General features: G+C 50.6%; 1 protein-coding gene across 6 annotated transcripts in view; it reads right to left on the reverse strand.

Moving 5' to 3' along the window:
• Positions 1-27,555, reverse strand: part of LOC100346860 (probable inactive 1-aminocyclopropane-1-carboxylate synthase-like protein 2) — a 162,852-nt gene that overhangs the window by 69,432 nt on the left and 65,865 nt on the right. Inside the window, exon 1 of one of the 6 annotated variants that reach the window (XR_011387482.1) lies at positions 13,036-13,152. The exons of 4 other annotated variants lie outside the window; for them this stretch is intronic. The gene's annotated coding sequence lies outside the window, so the exon portion shown is untranslated. Of the gene's footprint in view, positions 1-6,341; positions 6,468-13,035; positions 13,153-27,555 lie in introns of those variants that run through there. One more of the 6 variants, XR_011387480.1, reaches the window with a different exon arrangement.

Here is a 27,555-nt window from a genome sequence, read left to right on the forward strand (position 1 = left end):
GCAGATGGCTCCACCTACTCCATCCCCTCCGGGGTGACTGCTGCCTGGAGACTGGGGACAGCAGGGGGCCCCCCAGAAGAGCCGCCTGGTGGGCAGGGGCTCAGGCCAGGGCAGCCAGGGGCCTGTTCCAGTTCCCCATTGTCTCCACACTGCACGGCAGTGACCCTGGGGGAGCCACACCTCCACCCCGTGGAGTGGCGGCTGTAGGTCCTGGGCAGAGGGGCAGGATGTGGGGGCTCCCAGGGCCCGGGCTGCGAGGAAGGGAAGGACTGGGAGTGAGGGGCAGAGGAAGGACACACTGGGCTCTCTGAGCCCATCCCGTGAGCAGAGACCCGCAGCCACCACATGGCCCCAGGCAGGAAAGGAAACAGGAGGCTTCTCAAAATAGACCAGGAGCGTGCAGCTCGGCTGTGTTTCCCAGCTCCCGCCATCTGGTCCAGCCTGGGCCGGAAGAGAGGTGGGGGAGGGGGAGAGCCACGAGTGGATGGGCTCCCCTGTCCATCCAAGCCCGAGCTGGGCAGGCTGCCCACCAGGCACCCAGCGCCTTCCCCTGCCTGCCTTCGTCTTCATCCTCCCGGGATTCTTCCGCGTGGTTGCAAGGCAAGCATCACAAGGATCGGACATGAGGAAACGGAGACTCAGAAAGGGAAAGTGACTCACCCCAGGCCACACAGCAGGTAAGGGGCAGGGCCGAGTGGTCTGAGCCCTCTGCACAAGCCCCCGCCCACACATTCCCTGGAGCTCACTTTTCCTGCCTTTGAACTCAAGCTAACCTTAGCTCAGTTTCCCTGGGGGGAAAAAAACCATTTTGTGATGCAACAAGTAGAATCCAGGGAGGGCGAGTCTTTGGCAGGGGCACACCTGCCTGTGGCTGCCTGGGAGGGCCACAGCCTAGGCAGTCTGGGCAGTGAAAAGGGATGGGACTGGTAACTGGGGTGCCCCAGGCACGCCCCGCCTGGGTTCCATGTGGGGGAAAGGCAGAGCCCCTAACACAAACCCAGCAGAACCGACAGACCGATCTTCCATTCCCAAAGCCGGGTTCCAGCTTGGCCCCTGCTCCCTCCATCACCCATGCACCCACCAGCACCGCCAGGCGCACGGCCACCCGGGCCGTGCCACCACAAGACATTTTCACAACTGTGCATTCAAAAGCTGCCATCAGAGGAAGCGCACGGCTGGGAGATTCCGCCCCAGGTTGTCCCAGGGGACCCTGAAAGGCTGCACCTGAGGCGGCCCAGCTGGGAGAGCAGTCTGTGTCATTCATTCACTCACTCAGCGAGTCCTTGCTGGGCACCTGCTGTGCCAGGGGACAGAGCTGCTGGAGGCTGTACATGCAGGACCCCAGACCTTGCGCGCCGTGTCCAGTCTTTCCTAAGCGCCAGGCTCCCTCCATGCCAGCGCCCAGGGTGAGCGCCTTCATCCGTGCCAGGTACCCTTGGCTCCAGTGCTGGGCCTGGCCAGGGTGAGGGGTGGAGGCAGGGGTTCCGGGGTCGGCTTTTGCCCCCAGCAACACCGCCGTCAGATGTTCAGTTGGCTCAGTTTGGGGGAAGTACCTTGAAGCTACAGTTGCCCTTGGCATTGTTGTCAGCGGATGCCAGCAGCCAGTGAGGGCACCTGGTGGCCTGGAGGTTTTGCTGGGAGGTAACAATGGCCTCAAAGCCTTCAGGGAACAAGGCGGGCAGATGTGGAACTCACCGTCTGGTGGAGGACAGGGGACCAGGGAAGACGCGAAGGGACACTGCGGGCTGGGGAATCCAGAGGGAAACCCTGAGCCTCAGAATAAAGGAGAAATGGAGAGACCTCTGTACCATGGGGGCAGACAGCAAACCCAAGCGAGGCTCCCAGTCCTGTGAAGCTCGTAGGACCCGCCACGAAGCTGGGCGAGCCAGGGGCTCCCGCAGTTCCAGCAATTAGGTGAGAAAGGGTAGGGGGCAGAGGGGTGGGCTGACCACTTCGCAGTCCTCTGCCTGTGCACGCAGTGTGGCTGGGACCTCCTGGGAGGAAACCCATGAACATGCCTAAAAGCCAGCAGGAGGGACACCTTTTGGGGGTGTTCTCTTAGAACAGAGGAGTTTTAGAGAGAGCCCAGTTAATCCAGTAAACTCAACCTTCTCTCGCTCGCTGGGGAAGAGCACGCATTTTGGAGTCACACTGCCTTGGTTTGAGGACTGGCTGCACCCCTGCCAGATTCTGGAGAAGTTACCCCCACGAGCTTCAGGGTCCTCCTCTACAGAAATGGGACGGAGAGTTGCCCTCAGCACGTGGGGTGAGGATGAGATGAGGGGAAGCGGCAGGGGCCTTCAAAAAGCTTGTGGAAAATATGTATGATGAAAAAGCCAGGCTAGGCATGGATTTCAATTTTCTTTTTTTTTTTTTTTTGCACCAAAATAAATGCCTCTTTCCACTCCATTTCCCATGAGCTTTTTGAAGTATCCTTGCATGCAAAGCCTTTACTAGAGCATGTGGTGTGTAGTAAAGACTAGGTAGACATTGACTGTTATTAGCATTGCTATTGCTAACATTATGCTATTATCCGTACAACATGAACTTTGTCCCAGGCCCTGTGCTTGGCAATGAAACTATAAAGAAGAGGAAAACAGGGTCCCGGTGCCTCCCAGGAGGTCACAGTCAAATGCTAGGAGCAGGCAGAAGCCAGCGGAGAGAACTTCACTCTTTAGGATGAATTCATTTTCCAAACTACTGTCCTTAAAAATAAGGAAGATACTTCCTAGGGAGAGGACCAAGCCCATATGAGAAAGGATCCCACCTCATGGAAAACTCTGATCTGAGGCCAGGTCATCAGGGGAATTCGTGCTTCCTGTTTTGTTTGGTTGGGTGGGAGTGGAGATCAGATCTGACCTCTGGGACAGAAACCAGGGAAAACAGACTCCGGGTCTGCTGGTCCTTGGCCCAAGGAAATACCCCGCAGGAGGTGGGGGAAGAAGCGTCTGTGTGAAGTGCCTGGAAGGAAGGCTCTCCGCTGCTTGCCAAGCGCACATGACTGTTCCCACCACGTCCAGCCCCAGACCAGCCTCTGCGGGACTGCAGCCTGCCTTGGCCTTGAACCCCAGAGCCCTGAATTATCTTGATTCAGTTCACTCAGGAAGAGATTCAGTTTCAGGCCAGTTTTGGGAAGTCAGCCAGGTCTCTGGCCCTGTGTTGTCTCCTCCTCTCTGGGATTGGAACACTTACTGGACCTGGCCTGGGTGATCTCTGTGGCTCAGAGGGAGGGAGAGTGAGCCGCAGGGAGGGAGAGGGGGAAGGAGGAGGGGAAAGAGGAGGCTTAGTGGGCCCATGACCCAGATTCCACTTCCTGTCCCACTTCCCTCTTCCCAAACATCAGATGCAGCTGGACACTGACCACAGGCAGCAGGAAACCCACTGTCACCTCCCCACTGGGAGAAGTGACTTGGGTTTTGGGCCAGCCTCAGGAGGGACACCCTGAGGCCCCCTCCCACCTCCACACCATCCCACCTGAGCCACAGAACCCAGCATTTTAATGTAGTCTGGAGATTAGTCCATTTAGTTTAGCCCTCACTCCCATTTTACACAGGAACAGAGTTCCAGAATGGGACAGAAGCCTCCCCAAAGTGGATGGCAGAGGTCACACCTTGACCTGGGTCTTCTGACTCCAAATTCCCAAAGGTATCTTTTAAATAAAAGCATGGATGGGTAGACGGATGGTTGAATGGCTGGGTAGGTGGTGGATGGATGGATGGATGGTTGGGTGGATACATGGATGGATAGATGGGTGGACTGTTGGACAGATGGGTGCATGGTTGGGTGGATGGATAAGGATTGGAAATCCTGACACACATGCCCCTGCATAAGTGACAAGAGGAAATAAGACTCCATTAAACCAGCTCTTTTAAAAAAGGAATCTACAGACCCAGGACACTAGGGAAAGGTGCCAGGGTTCCAGCCCTGTGGGGCCCACACCATGCCAGTCGCTGGAGTTGGAGAGTCACTGGTGCTTGCCCTCCAGAGTCCTGGCACCACAGTTCCTCTGGCTCCCCTGCAGTAGGGGAATGCATTCCGCTAGGTCACACCAAGTTGACAAAGCTTACTGGGGTGCAGCGTGCTGAATGTGAAATTTGCCTTGCAAATCTCACAGACCAGGTGCTGGCACGTGTGAGGAGACAACAGGAGTGTGTGATGACCAAGTGAGACACGCAAGTGATGGCGGCAGGCAGGATGGAGGTGCTCGATTGTGGACAGGGGGCTGAGGAGTGGACTTCACTGCCTCTCCGAGACTGACATTTAGGCTGAGCCCAGAAAATGACAAGGAATCAGGCCAGGGAAGCTCGCAGGGGTGGGGAATGTCCAGCTTATGGGCCATATAAGGCCTGAAAAATCATTTGGTCCAGCCCTGCCGAGGCACTCACAGGTAGGACTCAAAATCCAATATATCGAGCCTGCACCACGGCTCACTTGGCTAATCTTCCGCCTGCAGCACCGGCACCCCGGGTTCTAGTCCCGGTTGGGGCGCCGGATTCTGTCCTGGTTGCTCCTCTTCCAGTCCAGCTCTCTGCTATGGCCCGGGAAGGCAGTGGAGGATGGCCCAAGTGCTTGGGCCCTGCACCCCATGGGAGACCAGGAGGAAGCACCTGGCTCCTGGCTTCGGGTCGGAGCAGTGCTGGCCATGGTGGCCATTTGGGGGGTGAACCAATGGAAGGAAGACCTTTCTCTCTGTCTCTCTCTCTAACTCTGCCTGTCAAAAAAAAAAAAATCCAATATATCTATAGCAGGCTGATTTTTAAGTGGATTGTTTTGTGTGGCCTGTGAACGTGTTATAAACATCCACACGGCCCTTGGCAGAAGAAAGGTGCCCCAACCCTGCAAGGAAAAGGCTTTTCCTGGCAGAGAATGTAGCAGGTGCAAGAACTCAAAATGGTCATCAAAGACAGGTAGCAGGTGGAGGCCCCAGGAGAGATCCGTGAGGCTGGCCAGGGTGTGGAGCTTGGGGCCCTCTCTGAAAGCCCTGCAAAGCCGCAGAAGGTCTGTAGGCAAGAGGGTTGATGGGATTTGGTTGATGTTTTAAGATCACACTTCACTCTGAGTACAGGGCGGATGGGGCGGGATGGGAGGGAGAGGCAGCCAAGAGAGTGGTCCAAAGGCCGAGAAGCCAATGGTTAGGAAGAGAGATGACATCGCTGTTGCTCAAGAGGTGGCAGTGTGGACAGCAAAAGGATAGAGCTCTTAAGAGACAGCTTCAGGGAGAGACACGGCCAGGCTGAGGGAGCCAAGCACCCAGAGAAGGAAGGCACAAGCATGGTGGCCGGTCTCCGGCGGGAGTGACTCTCTGGACGCCATCTGACAAAAGCAAGGCAGGGAGAAAAGGGAGAAATGAAGGCTCAGCTTTGGACAACGGACGTCTGCAATGTCTTCAGATTGCCAAGGGGACATGGTAAGGAGGCAGTGGGATATTAATAGCGCTGACAATGATCGTGATAATCATATATTATTTGTGTTTCTATTTTCCCCTTCGCCACGTGCCTCCCCACCAACTGTGCCCTTGGCGCAAGGGCTGAGCCTGATTCTGCTCATAACCCTCCGTGCTGCATCCAGCGCTGTGCTGGCACTGAGTGGGTGCGGTGTGGAAGACTCAATTAATTCTCATCAAATAAACCCCGGGGGGCGGGGCATGTGGGGCTTAGCGGTTGAGACACCTGCCCCTCCTGTATTGGAGTGCTTGGGTTTGTGTTCTGGCTCCATTCCCAGTTCCAGCTGCCTGCTAATGGCACACTCTGGGAGGCAGCAGGTGATGGCTCAAGGACTTGGGTCCTGGCCACTCACTTGGGGGACCCGGATCGAGTTCCTGACTCCTGACTTTGGCTTCGCCCAGCCCCAGCTGTTGTGGGCATTTGCAGAATGAACCAACAGATGGAAGATCTCTCTATTCTCTGTCATCTCGATGTCTCTCCCTCCACCCCTGCCTTTCAAATAAGATAAATAAAATTTTAAAAACAAATAAATGAGAGAGCGACCAGAGGTCCCTGGATGTGCAGGGCTAGCAGGGAGCCAGCTCTGTCTCCAAACAACCAGCAACAGCTCCTTCCGGAGAGAACGGGCCAGGCTGGTCCCCCTGGGAAACTCAGCCTTTGGCCTCAGCTTCCCCACCTCTTGCACTGCCCGCCTGCCCAGCTTCCTGCCAGGAAACACAGCCCCCAGGCATAAATCATTAACTGGAATCACCTCTCACTTCCATTCTCAAAACACTTTGCCTTCCATTATCTTGAATGTACTTGAAACCACCCTGGGGGGTGGGCAGAGGCAGCGCCCACAGGAAAAGGGGCTCTGAGAGAGGGGGAAAGCACTCGGGCAGGCGGGCGGGTGGGTACCTCCGTGTGGGAGCACAGGCTCCCGTTGTCTCGCTCCACGAGGACACGCTGCGGCTGGTGGCCTCCCCAAGGACACGAAGTGTGAAATGAACCATGGAGACACATGTGGAGAAGCGTGTATGTTAGTCTGTCCGGGCTGCTGCTGAAACAAAACACTGCAGGCTGTGTGGCTCGGGAGCACCAAAGTCCAAGGTCAAGGTGCCATCGGTCAGCGTCTGCATAGAGTGGCTTTCTGGGTCTTGCCTGGCACCGTCTCGAAGTGTCCTGCCGTGGAGGAAGGGACGATCTTCAGCTCCTCATCAGGACACTAATTCCGCCCACCAGGGTTCCACCCCCTTGGCCTGGTCACCTCCCAAAGCCCTATCTCCTTGTGGTCAACAAATGAATTCTTTAGAATAATTTGTGTTCATTTTCTCATTTTTTTGGGGGGGGGGGAAGCGCACGCAAAGGAGAGGGAGAGGGATTTTTTCCACCCATTGATTCACCCCACAAATGTCTACAGCAGTCAGGGCTGGGCCAGGCCCAAGGCAAGAGGCAGGAGCTCCATCCAGGTCTCCCAGGTGGGCGGCAGGGGCTCAAGCGCTTGGGCTGTCATCTGCTGTCTGCTGCCTCCCCGGGTGTGTATCAGCAGGAAGCTAGACTCAGAAGCGGAGCTGGGACTCAAACCTAGGCACTCCAATATGGGATGCAAGAGCCCCAGTCCCAAGCAGCATCTTAGTTGCTACACCAAACCCCTTGACCCTCAAGGTTTAACTTTTCAGGGGACGCAAACATCCAGCCCATAGCAGAGTGTTCACAGTGACATGGCAGGCACTGTGACATCTGGCCAAAGGAGGGAGCAGAGCTGGGGAAAGCCCTGGACACACAGGGGCTGAGTGAGGGGCCAAATCTCTCTAGCCCAGCCCTTCCCTCCTCTGAGTGGGAGTCCATGGAAAAGGCAGCTTCCCTCTAAGATGGCCCAGGTTCCACTGTGTTCCATGGTCCCAGGCTCACCCTCTACCTGATGGCTCCCACGAGTGCCAGAAGACTCCATGGAGGAAGCTGGGAAGAACCCACTGCACTGCTTTGGCTGACTCCCTTTCTCTCCTGGGGCCTCAATTTTCCCATCTGACAAGTGGGGAGTTGGATGAACTTCGAGAGGCTCCCGCCCAGTCCTGCAGTCCTCTGAGTTTCGCACTGATTCACGCACGTGAGCTTGAGCTCTGAACTTCCTGCCGCCACCATCACCACACCACGCTGGCCTGGAGCCAGGCAGTGGGCTTTCGCTGGCCTGCAGCCTGGGGGTGGGGGTGGGGTCCCACAGGAGATCCTGGCCATCTGTAAGTAGCTCTGGCTCCGCGCGGCAGACACACACCACCTCCTGCACACAGCCAGATCCTGCGGCCCCAGGCTTGGAGCAGTTTCCCCTGGTTGGGCAAGGCTGTGGCAGGAAAGGGACAGGACCTGACCTCTGCTTGGAAAACCGATTATGCAACACTGTCGTCTGAAGGGAGGCACGTGGCCGACGGGAAAGGCCGTCTGGAAGAGCCAGGGCCTTCTTTGAAATGAATATCTTGGCAAGACCTGCAGAGAAATGTCCTTTTGGACTCTTCTCAGTCTCGGTCGCTGCTCATGTATTCAGAGCCTGGCTGCTGTGTTCCCACAGGCAGAGCCCTGCTAGGTCATTATCAAGTTCATGTGGTGCGGCAGGGGCTATGGGGAACCTGCACCCAAGCCTCCTGTTTGTGCCTGGGGGTGGCTTAAGCTTATGGTCCGTCCATCTGGGCCTCGTCTGCCAGAGACAGTAAGAAACATGTTTTCAGGAACAAAATATCATTTTGAGGAGAGTCTAATAAATAAAGCAGGCGGTGCGACCGAGAGGTGGAGAGCGGGGAGATTTTAATGGTGCTGCTACACAGGACTTTTTTTCTTATGACATGAGTGTTCTGGGGCGATGAAATACCCACAACCCCATTTGGGGTCAGTGCACAATCATGGCCACACGTACCATGTGTGAGAAACAGGCATCCCATGTAGGGTCTCGCTCACTCACAGGATCTCTGCAAGGCAGGTTTTCTTATGGGCTTCACCAGCAAGGATGCTAGCTTCCAGGGGCTCACACAATCGTCCTGAGCCGGGGGGAGTCGACTGGGGAGCTGGACTCCCAACCAGGGGTGTCTCAGTCTCCCTGGCCTCCCTCTCCTGACTGTGCTGATGAACAGTGTTCAGTGAGTGATCCAGACAAGTGGCCCAGGCACCCAGTGTGTCCCACAAAAGGTTGCTTGTGTCCCCCTTGATCTCCATCCAGTGGTGCCCTCCATTCGATCCCTCCCACCTGACACCCACTGAGCACCCACTGCATTTGTGTCCTTGCTCTTCTGCCACAGGGCCCAGGGCTGGCTGCCTCCGGGAGAGAGGTCTTCTCTGTCCCTGTCCCCAGCATCGGGAGTGGCTCCCTAGCCCCCGTCACACTCTTCTAGGTCTTTCCTTCCCCACTCATCGTGACATGGACCAACACCCGAATGCATCTGTGTGTTTCCCTGGTGACTGTCTGTCTCCCTGGCTAGAAGGCGCATTCACGAACGCTGGGTGTGCAGTATTTCCAGATGGATGAAAGCAATGTAAGTCTTCTTCCTTAAGCATATTCTCTCATTCAAACTGGGTCTCTCGCTTCACCTTCCAGTTCCAGTCACAGCGTCTGCTGGAGTACCCGGATTCTAAAGCCCTTCTACAATGATCTGACTCTCTCTGGCCCTGAGGGCTGGGAGGGGAGCGAAGTCCCACCCTCTCCCCCGACGGCTGGGCCCTCTGATGCCCTCTCAGACCCTCCTTTGCCAGGGTTTGGGCGTGGCTTGTCCCCAGAGGTTCCTGCCCCGGAGGCATTGTCCTCAGTGTGGCGGTGTTAAGAGGCAGGGGACTTTGAAGAGGGAGGGCCAGCTGGGACATGGGTAGGTCCCTCAGGGAGCGCTCTGGGAAGGGGCTGGTGCTGGTCTCTGGGGAGACGTAGTTCCGGACAGAACGGCTTGTCACAAGAGCAAGTCGACCCTTGGGATGCCCTGGCTTCCGGTCTCACCACACGGCCTCTCCCTTTTACGTGCTCTCCCACCATGCCAGCAGCCACAATGTGGAGATGCAGCCAAGGGGACCCTCGCCAGAGGCAGGGCAGAACCTCCAAAATGGGGAGCTGACTGCACCCCGCTTTTTTGTAACTGAGAACAGGTGAACACTCCCACTGAGGCCTGGGCTGCCAGCTGTCTTAGGGGAGGGCCTGGGTGAAGACAGCCCCTCCCCAGTGTCCCCTTCCTGGCTTAGAGGCCTGCCCCTTGGCCCCTACTTGGGGTGGTGTTGCAAGGCCACTGGAGCGCCGGAAGGACTTGGGCACCCCTCTGCTCCCCTTACCTACGCCCTCCTCCCACACAGCGACTCTGAGGGCGCTCCCTGGTCACAGCCCTGCACAGGACTCTCCTTCCCCCAACATTTTCCCAGAGGTATCTCTTCCAAGGCCTCAGCAATTCAGTGCAGAGGCCCCAGCAAATACAATGCCCAGCCATGGCCCGACCCGCGTCCAGGACCCCGCCTGGCCCCGGCTCCAGTGGGAAGGTGCATGCTATGTGCACCGGCCCAGCGCAGAGTCACACGTGCCAGCACAGAAGCAGAGAGCGGTGGCCACGCCTTTTATTTAGCAAAGTTACAAACAGCAGAAGTGGCCAGGAGGGCCTTGGGGGTGGCAGAGGCAGGCTGGGCAGGTGGTCCCAGGAGGGCCTTTTGGAGGAAGGAGAAGGGCGGGGACAGGTCAGCCACACCCTGCAGCAGCCCCTGAGCTGTGGGTACGCCCAGTGGGGTCCAGGCTGGGATTTAGGGAGGGGCTTGTTGGAGCCCCTGCCTTGGGCCTATGGACACCTCCCCGAGGCGCTGCTGCTCTCCCAGGAAATGGCTCTTGGCTGTTCCACAACTTCGAACAGACCAAGAGCCAGCGGTGGTGGCCCTCGGCTTGCAGCTCCTCTGCAGGGAGAAGGTGGAGGTGGAGAGTCTGGTGTGCCTGAGCCCCTCTGAATGAAGGTGGAGAAGCGGAAGGAGGCTGCGAAGGTGCCCTGGGCAGGGGCAGAGGAAGGCGCCGGGGCCAGGGAGAGCCGCCCCACCGACGGATCACCACAGCTGACTCCGGGAACAGGCGCCAAGGCCACGCCCTCCGAGCCACCCCAGAAGCAGGCTGGTGAGCAAAAGGCCCCCAGAGCTTAGCTTCCTGGCTGGCCTCCTCCTAAGGCAAACTCTGCAGAGCCAGAGCAAGGACGGACAGATTCCTTCCCATCTGATAGCTGTGGAGGGCGAGCTGGCCGGAAGGGGTCGGCCAGAACTGGGAGGGCTGCGCCCAGCGTTGCACTGTGGGAATGGAGCATAAGCATGAATCCCAAGTGTGTTCTCCTTTTTCAGATGAACTTGGCGTCGGGGGTGGGGGTGGGGGTGGGGGTGGGGGTGGGGAATCCTGTCCATATCCTACACATACCCCCACGTCTGTGGCTCTCTGCCTGGGGCTCCCCTCCCGCCACGAGGAAAGCACTTGTCCAGGGTCTGGGCAGGTCACAAGTGCCCAGGAGTCAATGCCTCTAGCAGCCAATCTCAAGCGGTGACACAGGGGATTGGTAAACACCCCTGCTTCTGCCCCTCGCGTGGGACTGCAGGGATGCTCAGAGGTCCCCGGGCAGGTTGAGCCCAGCCGCCCACGATGACAACGTGCACTCGAATCCTTGTCTCAGGCTTACTTCTGGGAGTCCCCCAAACAACGACACAGAGGAAGCAGGGAGGCCGGGGGGTGGTGCTTGGGCTTACACCCACTGCACCTTGGCGTCACCCTCTACGGTGCAGGGGACCTACGCCTCTGAGCTTGTTTCTTCACTTGTTAACGAGGGTGATCATGCTAGAACCTACCCCAGTATTTGTTCTAAGGATTGAATGAGATGACTCATGCAAAGCGATTTTCACAGCACCTAGCACTTGGCAAACACTCAAAAACTAATAGCTGCCATTAATAGTTGGTCATAAACAGAGAGCCCAGGGACAGATAATAACTCGGGGAACAATATTTAGAGCCAATGACAAGTACGGGGTCATTATCCCTAATTTACAGAGAAGTCTCTTGAATCATGAAGAAAAAAGAAGTCTAAGCCATCTTGTACAATAGCGGCAATGGTCATAGATAGGTACTTGACAGAGGAATAAATGAAAACACCCAGGAACATTAAAATACGTCCAAGCTCCTTTCACTATTGGTGAAATTCTAAGAAAACCACCATCATTCAATCATCTGAAAACTGCCCAATTGTCGCTACTTTTTAAAGGCTGACAGTATTCTGTGATGATAAGTGTGCAGTAACACTAGTAGCTGATGAAAACATGAATTGACCCAATCTTTCCACACAGCACTTTGCAGTTCTTACTCAAATCCACAAATCACTTGTGAGAATTTCTCCTACAGAAATCCCACACTTTGGGTGCAAGATTATTCACTGCAATATTCTATAAGGAAAAATTAAAAACCAACTCAGTGGAGGATTAGATAAATAAATTATGGCATAGCTGGACAATAGAATTCTAGGCATCCATTTAAGAGTGAGAGATTTACATGTGGCTCCAAGGAAAGACGGACCAGCTTTATTATGAAGTAGCAATTTCCCAGTTCTACAGACAGCAAGACTCCTATTTCTGATTAAATGATTCTTTTATCAATCCTTGCAAATTTTTTGTAATTATGGACATAAATCTGGAAATAACAAGTACTGGTGGTTATTTCTGACACTTAGGAGTACAGAGAATTTTACATCTAAATTACACATTTCTGTAACGTCTGCACTTTTGAAACAGGCAAATAATCAGAAACCGTGCCAACGCCTGTCACCCTCCCTTGTTTCTCCTAAGCCCAGAGGACACTGAGTGGACACCAGACACTGGTCACCACCGCCTCCCAGGACCATGGGGACAGCTATGCAATTCTACACATCCACGAGCAGCCTGGCCCTAACAACGGGATATCTGTAAGTGAAGAACCCTGACAAAATAGTACATGCAGTACAGCATGGAGGATTATTTACATTAGAAAAAAAAACTAAGAGAAAATCAGCCAAATATTAATGGGAGAGGTATACACGTGACTTTTTCATTCTTTCTATTGTTTTTTGAGCATCTTGGTTATTTCTCATATTTTCTAGAACAAGCAAGTATTTTACAACTAGAAACAAAGAACAGGAGCTCTGGAGAGGTGGCATCAAGTCAAGGCGGTCTCAGCTTGTCCATGGCAGAGACTCAGCTCTCAGGGGATGAAGGGAGGATGTTTGGGCAAATGTTGGTTTCCCACCATCACATAGATCAGAGGACACCTTAGGCGGATGTGGGCAGCTTTTTTTCTTGTAGTGAAAGGCCTGGATTGCCACAAACAATGGGGATCTCCTCTCCGTCGATGGTCCTGTCACATCAGGCTTTAGTTTGGATTAGGTTCTGATCCAGTGGAAGCCAGGAGCAATTTTACTTGAACCTTAAACCTGTCCCTGAGATCTCTTCCTGGGCCCTCTCCCCAGATTTAAGGGAAAGGAATTGGAAAAACCCTTACCAAGAAATAATGATAGCAGTAATAATTAGTATCAAAATGCTTCCCCAAGCCACAGACTCTCCTACTTAACTACCCAGGTTTGCCTGGGTAATTAAAGGAATGAAAATTCCTTACCAGATCTATTGATGCTGGAGATTGTGATGGACACAGACCTGGGAGAGAGGTGGTCCTCCCTTTTACTGGTAAAAACAACTCTACCTTCTCTATCAGGAAGTTCCAGCGTTCTACATGGGCTTTGGAAGCATCAAGTAGATGAGGCATTGCATCAGTCCCAGTAAGTGTTGTCTCAGTAGCTAGAGGAAAACAAGCCTCCCCACTTCAAAAGGACAGGCTGAGGGGGCAAACGGTGCCTCCCTTCTCTGAGCAGGAACAGAATCCACCTGCAGGCGTGGGCAGAAGGGGCCTCAGCACTGGAGAAGCTGAAGAGGGAGTTTCTGGGCCCCTGGGCTCCTCCACCTTGCCAGGGTCCCAGAGGGCCCCTCTTGGTCACACAGTGATCCTGTAGGACCTTGCAGTTGTCTTCTAGCCATAAGTCAAAGTGTTTTGGAAACACAGCAGAAGAAGTCCAAGTCCAAAGACAGACCTTCATCAGGTTGCACTTCTGAGAGACAAGAAGGAAGGACTCTCCCCACCCGGGGACACTAGGTACGTGGTTGGTTGCCCATTCTGTCCGCAGCTTATATTTACAAGCATGACGTGGTTTGCTACCCACACAACCTGAAGAGCCATCATCATCTTCATCTTACAGATGTGGAAACTGAGGCTCAGGGAATGGGAGAGACTTGCTCGAGGTCACGCAGCTTGCGAGCCATGAGGCTGGAATTCAGCCCCAGGCCGGTCTAACTCCACAGCTGGAGACGACGGTCAGACTCGCACAGAGATGTTCCAGGGAGCTCAGACGGTTCCTCAGGGTGCATTCCATCTTCAGGCACATCACCCTCCTGTTGTAACAAATTTCCACAAACTCAGTGGCAGAAAACAATGCCAATGTATTGTTTTTGAGGCTAGAAGTTTGAAATAGTTCCCACTGGGCCAAAATCAAGGTGTTGGCCAAGCTTCATTCCTTTCCTTGGCTGAAGCATCTACAAGCTGCCTGCATTCCCTGGCTTGTGGCCCCTTCCGCCATCTTCAGAGCCAGCAGTGGTCAGCTCAGACTTGTCACCTTGCCGTCTCTTCAGCTCTCCCTCTTTTCCCCCTCATCCCCGTGGAAAGACCCTGGTCATTACATTGGACACTCACATAGTCCAGGCCTTCTAAAATAATATCATTTGAAGTCAAAAGATGAGCAAAGCTTCATTCCATCTGTCACCTGAATTCCCCATTGTTGTATAAGGTAACGTATTACACACAGGTCCTAGGGATTGGTACATGGATGTCTTTATTCCACCTACCACACTCAGGCAGCAAGTTCATGGAGTTGCCCAAGGCTTCAACCTGCACATTGGGGATTGAGAAATTGATTCGCTCTGGTCAAAATGTCCAAGATCACAGGCTAGGAACTGTCTGTCACAGTGGGAGGACCAGCCTTTCCAGAGAGGACTTCTTTTTATTTATTTTTTTCTTTTTTAAAAAATTTATTTATTTATTTATTTATTTGAAAGCCAGAATTACAGAGAGGAGGGGAGAAGAGAGAAGAGAGAGAGAGAGAGATCTTCCATCTGCTGGTTCACTCCCCAAAAGGCCGCAATGGCCAGGGCTGTGCCAGGCCAAAGCCAGGAGCCAGGAGCTTCATCTGGGTCTCCTATGTGGGTACAGGGGCCCAAGCCCTGGGGCCATCTTCTGCTGCTTTCCTAGGCACATTAGCAGGGAGCTGGATCAGAAGTGGAGCAGCCAGGATTTGAACTGGTGCCTATATGGACTGCGAGCCCTGCACACAGCAGCTTAATCTATTATGGCCACAACGCTGGCCCCCCAGAGAGGATTTCTACTCAAGGCTCCTCCATCCTGGTCCCGATTGGATCAGAAGGGCCTGGTGCGAGGATTCTTCATCCAACCTATTCATGTGTACTCTCACGTGTACTCACCCCTGCTGTGCATGACACTCCAATGTTAGCAAAGTGTGTGCTGATGAGATACTGCAGAGTGCTTGTTACACCTGTTTCCCGCTCTCCTGGGCACATCTCAACCCTCTTTTCCCAGCCTCCCCCATGGTCCAGTGTGGCCATGTGACCCACGCTGGGCAGTGGGGGTGAGCAGGCATGAAAGACACCACTTCCAGGCCTGCCTATGGGAACTTCCCACCTCCCTCCCTCCTTGTCCTTCCCCTCCCACAGAGACCTGAGAGGCCCCAGGTGGAGAAGGTCAGAGCCTCGGATGGAACTGGAACCCTGGGTCACTGCTAGCAGGAGAGTGGGGGCTTGGAGGCCTGGCCAGGACACCTATTTTTGAGTTTATGAGCCCAAAATAAAGTTCCATTGTGTACACCAGGAAGCTTTGACTGTTTATTATGCTGGCTCTCATCACCTTAAAAGTACTTGGACATTTAAGCTGTGTTAAATCTTTCAGGAGGAATTTTACACGAGTAGAAACCATGTACAAACAAGAGAGACACAGAAATTGTCTCTTATTGGTCAAAGGGTACACACCTTCCACTAGAACACGAATATGTTCTGGGCTTCTAATGTACAGCACGGTGAATATAGTCACTGTTCACTTGAATCATGACCAGACACATACACACACACGGCTCCTGTGTGAAGTGCCGGGTGTGTTCATTAGTTTAATTGTGATAGTAATTTTGCAATGGGCTCGTATCAAATTATTGCATTGTATGTGGAGTGTTCAACAAGTTCACGGAAAATATTTGTTATGAAAAGCCCATACAGTGGACTGGAATTGTGGAGTAGCAGGTTAAGCCATTACCTATGATGTTCATACTGTAAATGGGCACTGGTTCAAGTCTTGGTGCTGTACTTCAATCCAGCTCTCTGCTTATGTGCCTGGGAAAGCAGAGGAAGATGGCCTAAGTGCTTGGGCCCCTGCCACCCATTAAGGACACACAAATGAGTTCTAGCCTCCTAGTTTTGGCCTGGCCCAATCCTGGCTGTTGAGGCCATTTGGGGAGTGAACCAGTTTATGGACGATCTCTCTCTCTCTCTCTCTCTCTCTCTCCATCTTTTCAGGTAACTCTGCCTTTCAAATGAATAAATAAATCTTTTTTAAAAAGAGAGAAACTCACACATGAATTTCACAATTTTTTGCATCAAGAAGGCTTATTTTTTAATTCCATTTTCCTTGACTTTTTTTGAAGTCCCCTTGTACATCTTAAATAGACACAAGTGTTATTTGTCACCTATACCTCCATAAAGTTGGAAAAAAAGTTGAAATTGCATTGATATAAATGCTATCTTACAGTTTGTTCTTTTCACTTAGCAGTGGGCCAAAGCTGTCTTCCAGGACACGTAGACCTGCTTTCTTAATGGCATAAAATTTCTCAGTGCGAAGCTGCCTGCAATTCACCTTGCCGGCTACTCCCTTTGTGGGCATTTCCAATGGTTCTCATTTTCTGAGATTCTGAACAGTGCTACCATGTTGTTCCTGCTCGTTCATTGTTGCACAGCTTTGGGTGGATTTATGGAGGCCACATTCCTCCAGGGAGAACTCGGGCTGGGGCTTGAGTCTCAGTCTTCACAGTTTTGTATAAAAGAACTACTTCCTGGGGCCAGTGCTGAGGCATAGCAGGTGGAGCTGCTGCCTGCAGTGCCAGTATCCCATATGGGCACCAGTTCCAGTCCTGGCCGCTCCATTTCCAGTCCAGCTCTCTGCTATGGCCTGGGAAAGCAGTGGAGCATGGCCCAAGTCCTCAGACCCCTGCACCCACGTGGGAGATCCTGAGGAGGCTCCTGGCTCCTGGCTTCAGATCGATGTAGCTCCGGCTGTTGTGGCCATCTGGGGAGTGAACCAGTGGATGGAAGACCTCTCTGTCTGCCTCTACCTCTCTGTAACTCTGCCTTTCCAATAATTAAATAAATATTAAAAAATAAAAAGAATTGCCATCCTTTCAAAAAAAAAAAAAGGATTTTGAGGGATTACCATTAAAGCATCTTCCCCCAAGTCTGTGCTAACGTTTACTCTAATAAATAACAAATAAGGGGCCACTGTTGTCCCGTAGTGGGTTAAGCTGTGCAGGCATCACATACGGGTACCAGTTTGAATCTCAGCTATACCACTTCCAACCCAGCTCCCTGCTACTGCACCTGGGAAAGCAGTGGAGGATGGTCCAAGTGTCTGGGTTCCTGCCACCCTTGCAGGAGACCCTGGATGAAGCTCCTGGCTCCTGGATATGGCCTGGGTGAGCCCCAGCCACAGCAGCCATTTTGGAAGTGAACCAGCTGATAGAAGATCTCTCTCCCTCTCCCCTCCCCAATTCCCCAGTCTCTCCCTCTTTCTCTATGTAACTCTGCCTTTCAAATAAATAACAAATCTTTAAAAACAAAAACAAACGAAAGTGCCTATCTTCCCGAGTGCCAATACGAGTACTGGCAAGTTGTTCCGTATCTGCCAACCTGATAGGTAGGAAACAATAGCTCATTTACTTAGCATGCCTTGATTTTTTTTTTGACAGGCAGAGTGAACAGTGAGAGAGAGAGACAGAGAGAAAGGTCTTCCTTTGCTGTTGGTTCACCCTCCAATGGAGGCCGCGGCCAGCGCGCTGTGGCCGGCGCACCACGCTGATCCGATGGCAGGAGCCAGGTGCTTCTCCTGGTCTCCCATGGGGTGCAGGGCCCAAGCACTTGGGCCATCCTCCACTGCGCTCCCTGGCCACAGCAGAGAGCTGGCCTGGAAGAGGGGCAACCAGGACAGAATCCGGTGCCCTGACCGGGACTAGAACCTGGTGTGCCGGCACCACAAGGCGGAGGATTAGCCCATTGAGCCGCGGTGCCGGCCAACATGCCTTGATTTTTAACGAGGTGGGTTGGCAGGATTTCTGCTTTCACCATCAAGTATTTTGAGCAGAGAATCACAGGCTAGGTAACAGGTGGCCCTAAGGGTCATCCAGGACACCCCACCACTCCCACTACCACCAAAGAGCATTCATGGCTGCCAGGATTCAGTCTCTCCTGTGCAGAGCAGGGTAAGGAATGCCCCAATCTTCCTTTCATCTTGTGGGACATCAATTTAGAAATAATTATTACTGGGGTCGGCGCTGTGGCGCAGCAGGTAAAGCTTCCGTCTGCAGGGCTGGCATCCCATACGGGTGCCGGTTTGAGTCCTGGCTGCTCCACTTCAGATCCAGTTCTCAGCTATGGCCTGGGAAAGCAGTGGAAGATGGCCCAAGTCCTTGGGCCCCTACACTCGCATGGGAGACCCGGAGGAATCCTAGGCTCCTGGCTTTGGATCAGATCAGCTCCAGCTGCTCCCATTTGGGGAGCGAACCAGCGGATGAAGACTCCTCTCCCCGCCCTGCCTCTCTGTAAGTCTGCCTTTTAAATAAATAAATAAATCTTTTTTAAAATGAAGATAAATAAATAAAACACTTTTAAAAAAGAAAGCTGCTCTCATCCACTCTGCCTTGGATTTCCCTGGCTTCCTTCTTGGGTAGGAGTGGCCCCTCTCACCATCTGTCCTCGCGTTCCACAAAAATGCCTGTGCAGCCTTGGAAGACTGGTGTTACCTACCATGCCACAGGTGACCAGCTCTGTTTCCCAAGCCAGTCACCGGCTAATAGAAGCAACAAGTGTCCACTGACAGGTGACTGGATAAGCAGAATGTGGAATATGCATACACTAGGACACAATTTAGCCTTCAAAGGGAAGGAAATTTTGGCACATGCTACAACACGGATGAACCAACAGGAGCTTATGCTAAGTGAAATAAGCCAGCCACATGAGGACACGTACTGTGCAATTCTTATCTGCAGTTCCTGCATGAGTCCAATTCATAGACACTGAAAGCAGACTAGTGGCTCCCAGGGGCTGGAGGTGAGGGGAGTGGGGAGTTTCTGTGTAATGGGTTCACAGTTTCAGTTTTGCAAGATGAAACGAGTTCTGGAGACGGGTCATGGTGATGGTGATGGTTGCACCGCATTGTGGCCATACTGAATGCCACCCAACCATACACTTAACAGGACAAAAATTGTAATATTAATGTTTCACCACAGTTAAAACAGGTATTTTTAATGGCTGAAGAGAGGGACAAATCTAGCACTGATGGCTGCAGCATAAAAGATGACAAAGAGAAACATGAGCAAGGGAAAGGGGAGTGGTGATAGGTGTGCGCAGGATTTGAGAGAGGTGGAGACAGTGGGGGAAGGTGAAGTCGTGTGACTGAACTACAGCTACACACAGGCTCTGGGCTCTTTCTATACCCAGGTGCTGTCCCTGTATCCCCACCAGCACACCTGGCCTCCAAGCAGCTAGTGGCCCAGTTTGGTCAGTGAAGTAGGAGGTGGTAGAGAAGTTCAGACAGGTCAGTTGGGAACCTTGAAAGCCAGGGTAGGTGTCTGTACTAAATTCACAAGCCTACTTAGGAAGTGTTGAAGACTGGGACCAGGAGAGCTACACACAATTAAATAGGACTCCTATCTTTGGGGGTAGGGCACTGATGTATGAAAAAGCAACCATTGTAGGCACTGGTACCTGCCACCTGTTGCTTTGAATGCTCTCATTTAGAAGCCCTGAGCAGAGAGAGGTAGCTCCTTCAAGTCCTCTCTGCAGCATTAGCTCCCCGTCCCCGGCACCACCTCACAGCTCCTCCCAGGGCTCCTAGTTCACCCTGGCAAGCAAAGAAGATTCAGTGCCTGGGTCAGAGTAGAAATTTGGCCTTGGTGACCCTGGAGCCACACAGTGATGCTGAAAGGAAGTTGTGAGCTGAGAGCAGGTGCAGGATCTCTCTCTCTCCCCCTCTCTCTCTCTCTCTCTCTCTCTGCTTAATACACTGAGGCCTGGCTTAGTCTGGGACAGATCAGAACCGTCTCTGGGGTTGGAAGCCTCTGACCTCTGCTGAAGCCTGCTGAGATGGGTTAGATGTGACCGAGACTTTCAAATGCCATTGGTCATCTTTAGTTCGGGCAAGACTGGTAACATTCCAGAGGGGTCTTCCACACTGCCCTTGAGATCCCTGCTCTCTTCCTGCTAAGACCCACACCTGTTTACCTGACAGCAGCTGCTGGCCCGGAGCATGGCTCATTGGAATCAGAACACCCTCAGGATGTTCACAGACAACTGGGAGAGGCCAGGGCACTCTGGGAGTGATCCAGGGAGAGCCACGAGATCAGTTGCCTGAGTCATAGAGGAGACGGAGTGGTACCTGTGAGCTGGAGGGCACCTGGTCACCAGGGACCCGCCTATCATGGATTTCCTTTGGAAAAATTACTTTTACCTTTGAGTCATTTCAAACATATGGAAAATACCGAGACCCTCACCTCTGTACCCACCTCCTGGGTTACAGAGATTGAACAGTTCCTCGTGTCTGCTTTGCTGTTTCCTCACCTCCACTACAGAAGGAAGCAGCATAACTACAGCGGGAAGCTCTTCCATCCTTTCACCTCCTTCACTTTCCTCCAAGGTGAGCCCCAAGACACACAGTCTTGCAACGTGGTTCATCCCAGCCTGCATATTAACAAACAGCACATTCTACAGTTTCTAGTGTCTCACGTTTTCTCCAAGCATCCATTTGAAATTTGCCCTAATCGCTCACTATAATGTATCTGCAGTTTGGCCATGTTGAAATGCACAACTCTAACTGTCACTTTTAACTACTGTTTAGCCTTCAGTTATGGCATTTTAAGGACATGACCAGGTAATACAATGAAACCAACACAGGTTTGACTTCAGGATAGGAGGGTTGCCTTCACATTCTTTTCAATTTTGTTTTGTTTTACTTGCACAGTGTGTAATTAACATCCTTGTACATGTTTCTTTATCAATGAGAATGTTTCTCAATTAACATCTAGAGGTAGAATTTCTGAGTCATAGTGAAATGAACAATTTCTACTTTACTAGTTACTATGAAATTCTCTGTAAGGTGGTCACACTCATGACATCCACCAACAAGTATCACTAGACGATCTGTGTTGGCTAACTGAGGGATGGAAACTTCGTTGTCATTTTATGCCCTGGTGTTTTTATGGGAGGCACATACAAATTTCATCTGGAGTTGCCAGATAAAATATAGGAAGCTTAGGACATACATGTGCTAGAAAAACAGTCTATAAAGGAGATTCTTATACTAATAAGTTATTTGTTGCTTATATGTACCATATTTTTATTTGTTAAATTCTGTGAATTGCCAATTCAAGTACTTTGCCCATTTTTCTATTGACTTGTTTATTTTTCTCATAAATCGGGAGATGTTGTATATAATTCTAGGCATAATTGGCCAGTCATAAAAGTTGCAAATATTTTCTCTTCCTCCATGGGGCATCCTTTTACTTGCTATACAATGTATTTGTCAGGTAGAGGGGGGTTTTGTATTTATTTTTATTTCAATGTAATGTGGCCATAAAGACAGTTATCATATCTTTTCTCCTTTGAAAGTTGTGAATACATCTGGCATTTATAGGGACATGCAGTATGAGTCAGGTGGCAACTTAGATTTATGGTTTTCCATACGGATAGCCATTAGGGAAGAACTGCATGGATACATTCAGTCCCTAGTTTCTTCTGTGACTGCACGTGTCTCTGTTGGTGCCTGCACATGTACATGCATCTGCTTCTAAGTCCTCAGTTCCCACTTGCTGGTCTAGCCCTGCCCCCAGAGCACAGTGGTTCATGATTACTGCTTTAGTGAATGCTGGTATCTTATAGGACAAGTTCTCTATTTTTCTCCAAAATAGTCTTTGCTCTTCTGGACTAATTGCTCTTCCAGATGACTTTTCCCCCAACCAGTCAGCAGAGATGTATATGGAGATGGAAAAACACTGTTAATACATCCAAAAAACTCCCTCTGTTTATGTCCAGAGCATGTGACGACAATGGCATGGCCTTTCAGTGAAGTGGCCTACTCAGCAGCTCCAGAACCAGACCATGGGGCTCAATTCTTGGCTCTCTTCCTTTCTGGTTCTCTGACCTTGAGCAAGTTACTGGTTTATGCCTCAGTTTCTATGCCTTATAATAGGAGTCAAGAATAGAACCTACCTCACAGAATCATCATGAGGGTGAAGAACTCTCCCTATTATTAGGTAATTTGTAAGCAACAGAATTAACATGATTAAGGGCTTAAGCTCTGATGACAGACCATCTGGGATAGAATTGCTCTCGTCATTCATTCATTAAAAGGGGGGGGGAGGGGGGGGCATCGTGGTGTAGAAGTTTAAGTCCCTGCCTGCAGAGCCCACATCCCATATGGGCGCTGGATTGAGTCCCAGCTGCTCCATTTTTGATCCAGCTCCCTGCTACTGCACCTGGGAAAGCCGCAGAGGATGACCCAAGTGCTTGGGTCCCTGCACTTATATGGGAGACCTGGAAGAATCTTCTGGCTCCTGGCTTTGTATTGGCCCAGCCCTGGCTGTTGCATCCATTTGGGGGAGTGAACCAGTGGATGGAAAATCTCTCTCTCTCATTCTACTTCTGCTTTTCGAATAAATAAAATAAATCTTTAAAAAAACCTTTTGGTGTGAAATATGACAGAAGAGGACAAAAAGCATAGGTGCAGTTCTTCTAGCCCATAATTACCAGGCAATCACCGTGTAGTCCTATCCAGCAAGGAACTGATCATTCCTGGCCACTGCCCTGCCCCTTCCTGATTACATCCCCTCTACCTGCTACCTACCTCCCCAACACCCCGCCAGAGATAAGCACCACCCAGACTCTCATGGTAGTCAAACTGTTCCTCAGGGACCGGCACTGTGGTATAAAAGGTTAAGCCCCTGCCTGTAGTGCCAACATCCCATATGGATGCTGGTTCCAGTCCTGGCTGTTCCACTTCCAATCCAGCTCCCTGCTAATGTGCTTGGGAAAGTAGCGGAGGGCAGCCCAAGTGCTTGGGCCCCTGCACCCATGTGGGAGACCTAGACAAAGCTCTTGGCTCCTGACTTGGCCTGGCTTAGCCCTGGCCATTGTGGCCATTTGGGGAATGAACCAGAAGTTGGAAACACACACACTCTCTCTCTTTCCTTCTCTCTCTGTATTTCTGCCTTTCAAATAAATAAATAAATAAATCTTTTTAAAAAGTTTATCATTTTTAAATGCCCTATTTATCTCTTAATGTTTCTATCCTAAAATCTACTTTTTCTAAGTAGATTGTTTATCTAAATAACTCACTTTCAGTATTTATTGTTTAGTATTTATTATTTCATTCCTTTACTTTCAGTATGACTTTATATTTTCCATTCTGTCTCTTATGAAGAACAAATAGTTTGATTTTTTAAATCAAGTCTGACCATTCTTGTTTTTTAAATATTTGCCTAGTTTCTCTGTCCATTTTTTAAAAATATTTTTTATTTATTTAAAGGGCAAAAAGATACAGAAAGAGAGGGCTGCCATTCACTGGTTTACTCCCCAAAGGCCTGCAACTGTTAGGGCTGGCTAGGGCTGAAGCCCAGAGCTAGAAACCCAGTCCAGGTTTCCCATGTGGGGGGCAGGAACCCAATTATCTGAGCCGTCACTGCTGCTCTGAGGGCCTGCGTTAGCAGGAAGCTGGGGCCAGGAGCTGGAGCCGGACATGGAACTCAGGCACTCTGACATGGGATGCGAGCCTCTTAAACATTAGGCCAAACACTTACCCTAGGGACTCCCTTTTTAAACACCATATCATCCACTGGAAAATATTAGAAATTACTCCTTTGTATCATCTTATTTCTTGCCAGTGTTCATATTTACCCCATTTGTCTTATTAATGTTTTTTCTTACAGTTCATTTGACCAGGATACAAACAATTCCTTGATACTGTTACTGTTATGGGCTAACCTGTCACTTGAGATTCTGTATCTTCCCCAGTCCCTCTTTTCTTGGTCTCACATGTCTCCAGGGCTGTTTAGCAAAACCACTTCATAGGGGAGCTTGTGTTCTTCTGTCAAGAGGTACATAATGAGGGTGGCTGTTGGCCTAGTAGTTAACACACCCGCAGCCCCTATCAGAGGACCTGGCTCTGGCTCTGGACTTCGGCTTCCTGCTAATGCAGACCCTGGGAGGCGGCAGTGATGGCTCCAATAGTTGGGTTCCTATCACCTGCACAGAAGACCTGGATTGACTTCCTGGCTCTGGTCCTCAGTCTGACCCGGCCAAGGCTGCCATGGACACTGGGGGAGTGAATTAGCAGGAGGGAGCTTACACTCTCCAGCCATCTGTCTGCTCTGCTTCTCTTGTAAAACAACAGAAGCATATGATTGCCTGTTTGCAGCTCTTTGTAGGCTACAGACAGGGATCCTTGACATTGCCTTGCCCCATCGGAGGTTGGGAAATGGTGCTATTCTGATTCTAGCAGTCCTTCTTCAGGAGCTAGCTGGAGTCCCCCTATGAAGAGAAACTCTTCCTTATTGATGGTTTTCTAATCCCGAAGTTCAGTTTATATAGGGAAGGCAGAGAAATTGATTCATTTCCTATATTTAGTATTTTCATGTTGAATTTGTTCCTTGATATCTTCCAAAGACATTTCATGATATTTTCTTAGTTTCAAGGACTTAAAAATTAAACATATTTGAAATGTCTCAATCCATTGCAGTTATTAACCTGATGGATGTGCCAACTTTCCAACTGACAGTTAGTGAGTCCTTTCCACTGGGTGAGAAAAGACGGTCTGGCCTCACCCTGTACGCTTCTCGAAGCTCCCTGGTAACTTTCAGTGGCAAACGCCACTTCAAGATCAGTCTGGGAACCAGGGTGCTCCTTACTTCTAGTTTACTCATTGCTGCTGGGCATGCCAGGGCTAACAACTGGGAAACGTGTTCTTATTTTTAAGACAAACACTTCCGATCCAGCTCCCCGCTGATGGCTTGGGAAGAGCAGAGGAAGGTGGCCCAGGTGCTTGGGCCCCTGCTGCCCACTGGGGAGACCTGGAGGAAGCTTCTGGCTCGTGGCTTCAGCCTGGCCCAGCCCTGAACGTGTGGCCATCTGGGGAGTGAATCAGTAGATGGAAGATCTCTCTCTCTCTCTCTCTCTAACTCTGACTTTCAAATAAATGAATAAATCTTTAAAAAAAAAAAGAAAGAAAAATATATCCTAAGGAAAAAAAACATTATGAATTGAATCTGATACTCCCAATTCAAATCTAGAGTATCAGGTTCTTATTAATCTCATCCATCACTTTTCTGCATCAAAAGTCACGGTTGTCAAGGACACTGGCATATTCATTCCTCTGCTTTGTGCTACACAGGGTCAGGACTACAACAAGTCAGTGACGCACATGGCATGTAGGAGTCCGTCACTCTCAGTGCAGTGCAGGTCTCCTCACTTTCTGTGTCCTAAGGCTCTCACCTCACCTTAGCTCTGGCCCTGATCCAAACTTACACAATCAACGCTGTCCACTCTAGCACCAACACCGCGATTCCGGAAAACAGCCCAAGGTGGGAGTAAGTCCCGCTGTTGTCATGCTGCAGCTCTTTATTCCTTGCCCAGTCCTGCTAAGGATGAGCCGGATGTAACTATGCTTTAGCTATTTGGGGTGATTCCTCTTCATATCAATGTGACACCAACTTGATAAACAGGCAGGCTCATTTGTCTTATATCACTTTTAATTTTAGGGACTCTTCCTTAAGTGCAATTGTTTTATTTTATGTAAGAGATTTACATGGTTCCAAAGTCAAATCTACAAAACAAATGTATCTAACTTCTACCCATATCTCTGCACCCCCCCCCCGTACTCACCAAGCCTCTATGAGCAATCTTTGTAAAATGAAGCTTTTATAATATAAATATATAATTTTATAATATAATTAAACTAGACTATTTGCATGCCACCACAATTTCAGATAAAAGGTAGCATACTACACATACTTTTTGTGTTTAATAAGACTTAGTAACCATTCCAGAGTATTCCTCATGCCTTCATTATGTGGACATGTCATGGTTCAGTCAATCAGCACCCTACTGACGGAATTTGGTTTGTTTCCAATATCTCCTAATACAGAGAATAATTCAATGACCAAGTTAATACTTTCATCCTTTTATTTTGCTTGAAGAACATTGCTTCACTGTTCTTAAAAGATATTTTTGCAAGGGCTATAATTCTAGGTCAATATTTACTTTCTTCAATCACATTGACTTTTCCTGGGGGCCAGTGCTGTGGCACAGCAAATTAAGCTGCCAAGTTCAACAGTTACACTCCAAATCAAAGTACTGGTTCAAGTCCTGGCTGCTCCAGTTTTTTAAATATTTATTTATTTATTTGCAAGTCAGAGTTACAGAGAGAGAGGAGAGGCAGAGAGAGAGAGAGAGAGAGAGAGAGTGAGTGAGTCTTCCATCCGCTGGTTCATTCCCCCAGTTGGCCACAACAGCCAGAACTGCGCCAACCCAAAGCCAGGAGCTAGGAGCTTCCTCTAGGCTTCCCACGCAGGTGGAGGGGCCCAAGGACTTGGGCCATCTTCTATTGCTTTCCCAGGCCACAGCAGAGAGCTGGACCGGAAGTGGAGCATTCGGGTCTCAAATCGGCTCCCATATGGGATGCCGGCACTGCAGGTGGCAGCTTTTACCCACTATGCCACAGCACCAGCCCTCGCTCCTCCAGTTTCTATCAAGCTTTCTGCTAATGCGCCTGAAGAGGTAGCCAGTGATGGCCCAGGTATCCATGTGGGAGACCTGGATGGAATTCCTGGCTCCTGGTTTCAGTCTGGTCCAGCTGTGGAGTGAACCAGCAGATGAAAGATTTCTTTCTGTCTCTCTCTCTGTCATTCAGCTTTTCAAATAAATAAATACATCTTTTTTAAAAGAAGATATTTTATGGACTATATAGTCTAATTATTGCTCCTTTGAAAGCAACCAGTCTTTTCGCTTTGGTTACGTTTTTTTAAATTTTTTTTTTGACAGGCAGAGTGGACAGTGAGAGAGAGAGACAGAGAGAAAGGTCTTCCTTTGCCGTTGGTTCACCCTCCAATGGCCGCCGTGGCCAGCGTGCTGCAGCCGGCACACCACGCTGATCCGATGGCAGGAGCCAGGTACTTCTCCTGGTCTCTCATGGGGTGCAGGGCCCAAGCACTTGGGCCATCCTCCACTGCACTCCCTGGACACAGCAGAGAGCTGGCCTGGAAGAGGGGCAACCGGGACAGAATCCGGCGCCCCGACCGGGACTAGAACCTGGTGTGCCAGCACCGCAAGGAGGAGGATTAGCCTAGTGAACCGTGGCGCCGTCCACGCTTTGGTTACTTATAATAAGTTTTTCTCTTTTTCAATGGTTTTCTGCAATGCCATTATATGTCCAAGTACAAAGTCTTTTTTCACTTATTGGCATCTCCTGTCCCAATACAGGCATTTACATTTCAGTTTCTAAGTTAGTAAGGTCAGTTCTCTATCCCACTCCATCCCTGGGGTTGCTGTCAGCTCACACTGATATACTTATTGTTCCAGTTTTCATTTCTTTCTTTCACAACCTGAGAATTCCATTCCCTGGGAGATTTCAAGCAATAAAAAGAATTTTTATTATATTTTATCTTAGAATTTTTTTCTTTTTAAAAATATTCATTAATTTATTTATTTGAAAAGCAGAGCATGAGCGAGAGAGAAAGAGGGAGGGAGGAAGGGAGGGAGGAAGAAAGAGAGAGAG

This window comes from Oryctolagus cuniculus, chromosome 1 (assembly GCF_964237555.1).
Source record: "Oryctolagus cuniculus chromosome 1, mOryCun1.1, whole genome shotgun sequence".
NCBI classification, from domain to species: domain Eukaryota; kingdom Metazoa; phylum Chordata; class Mammalia; order Lagomorpha; family Leporidae; genus Oryctolagus; species Oryctolagus cuniculus.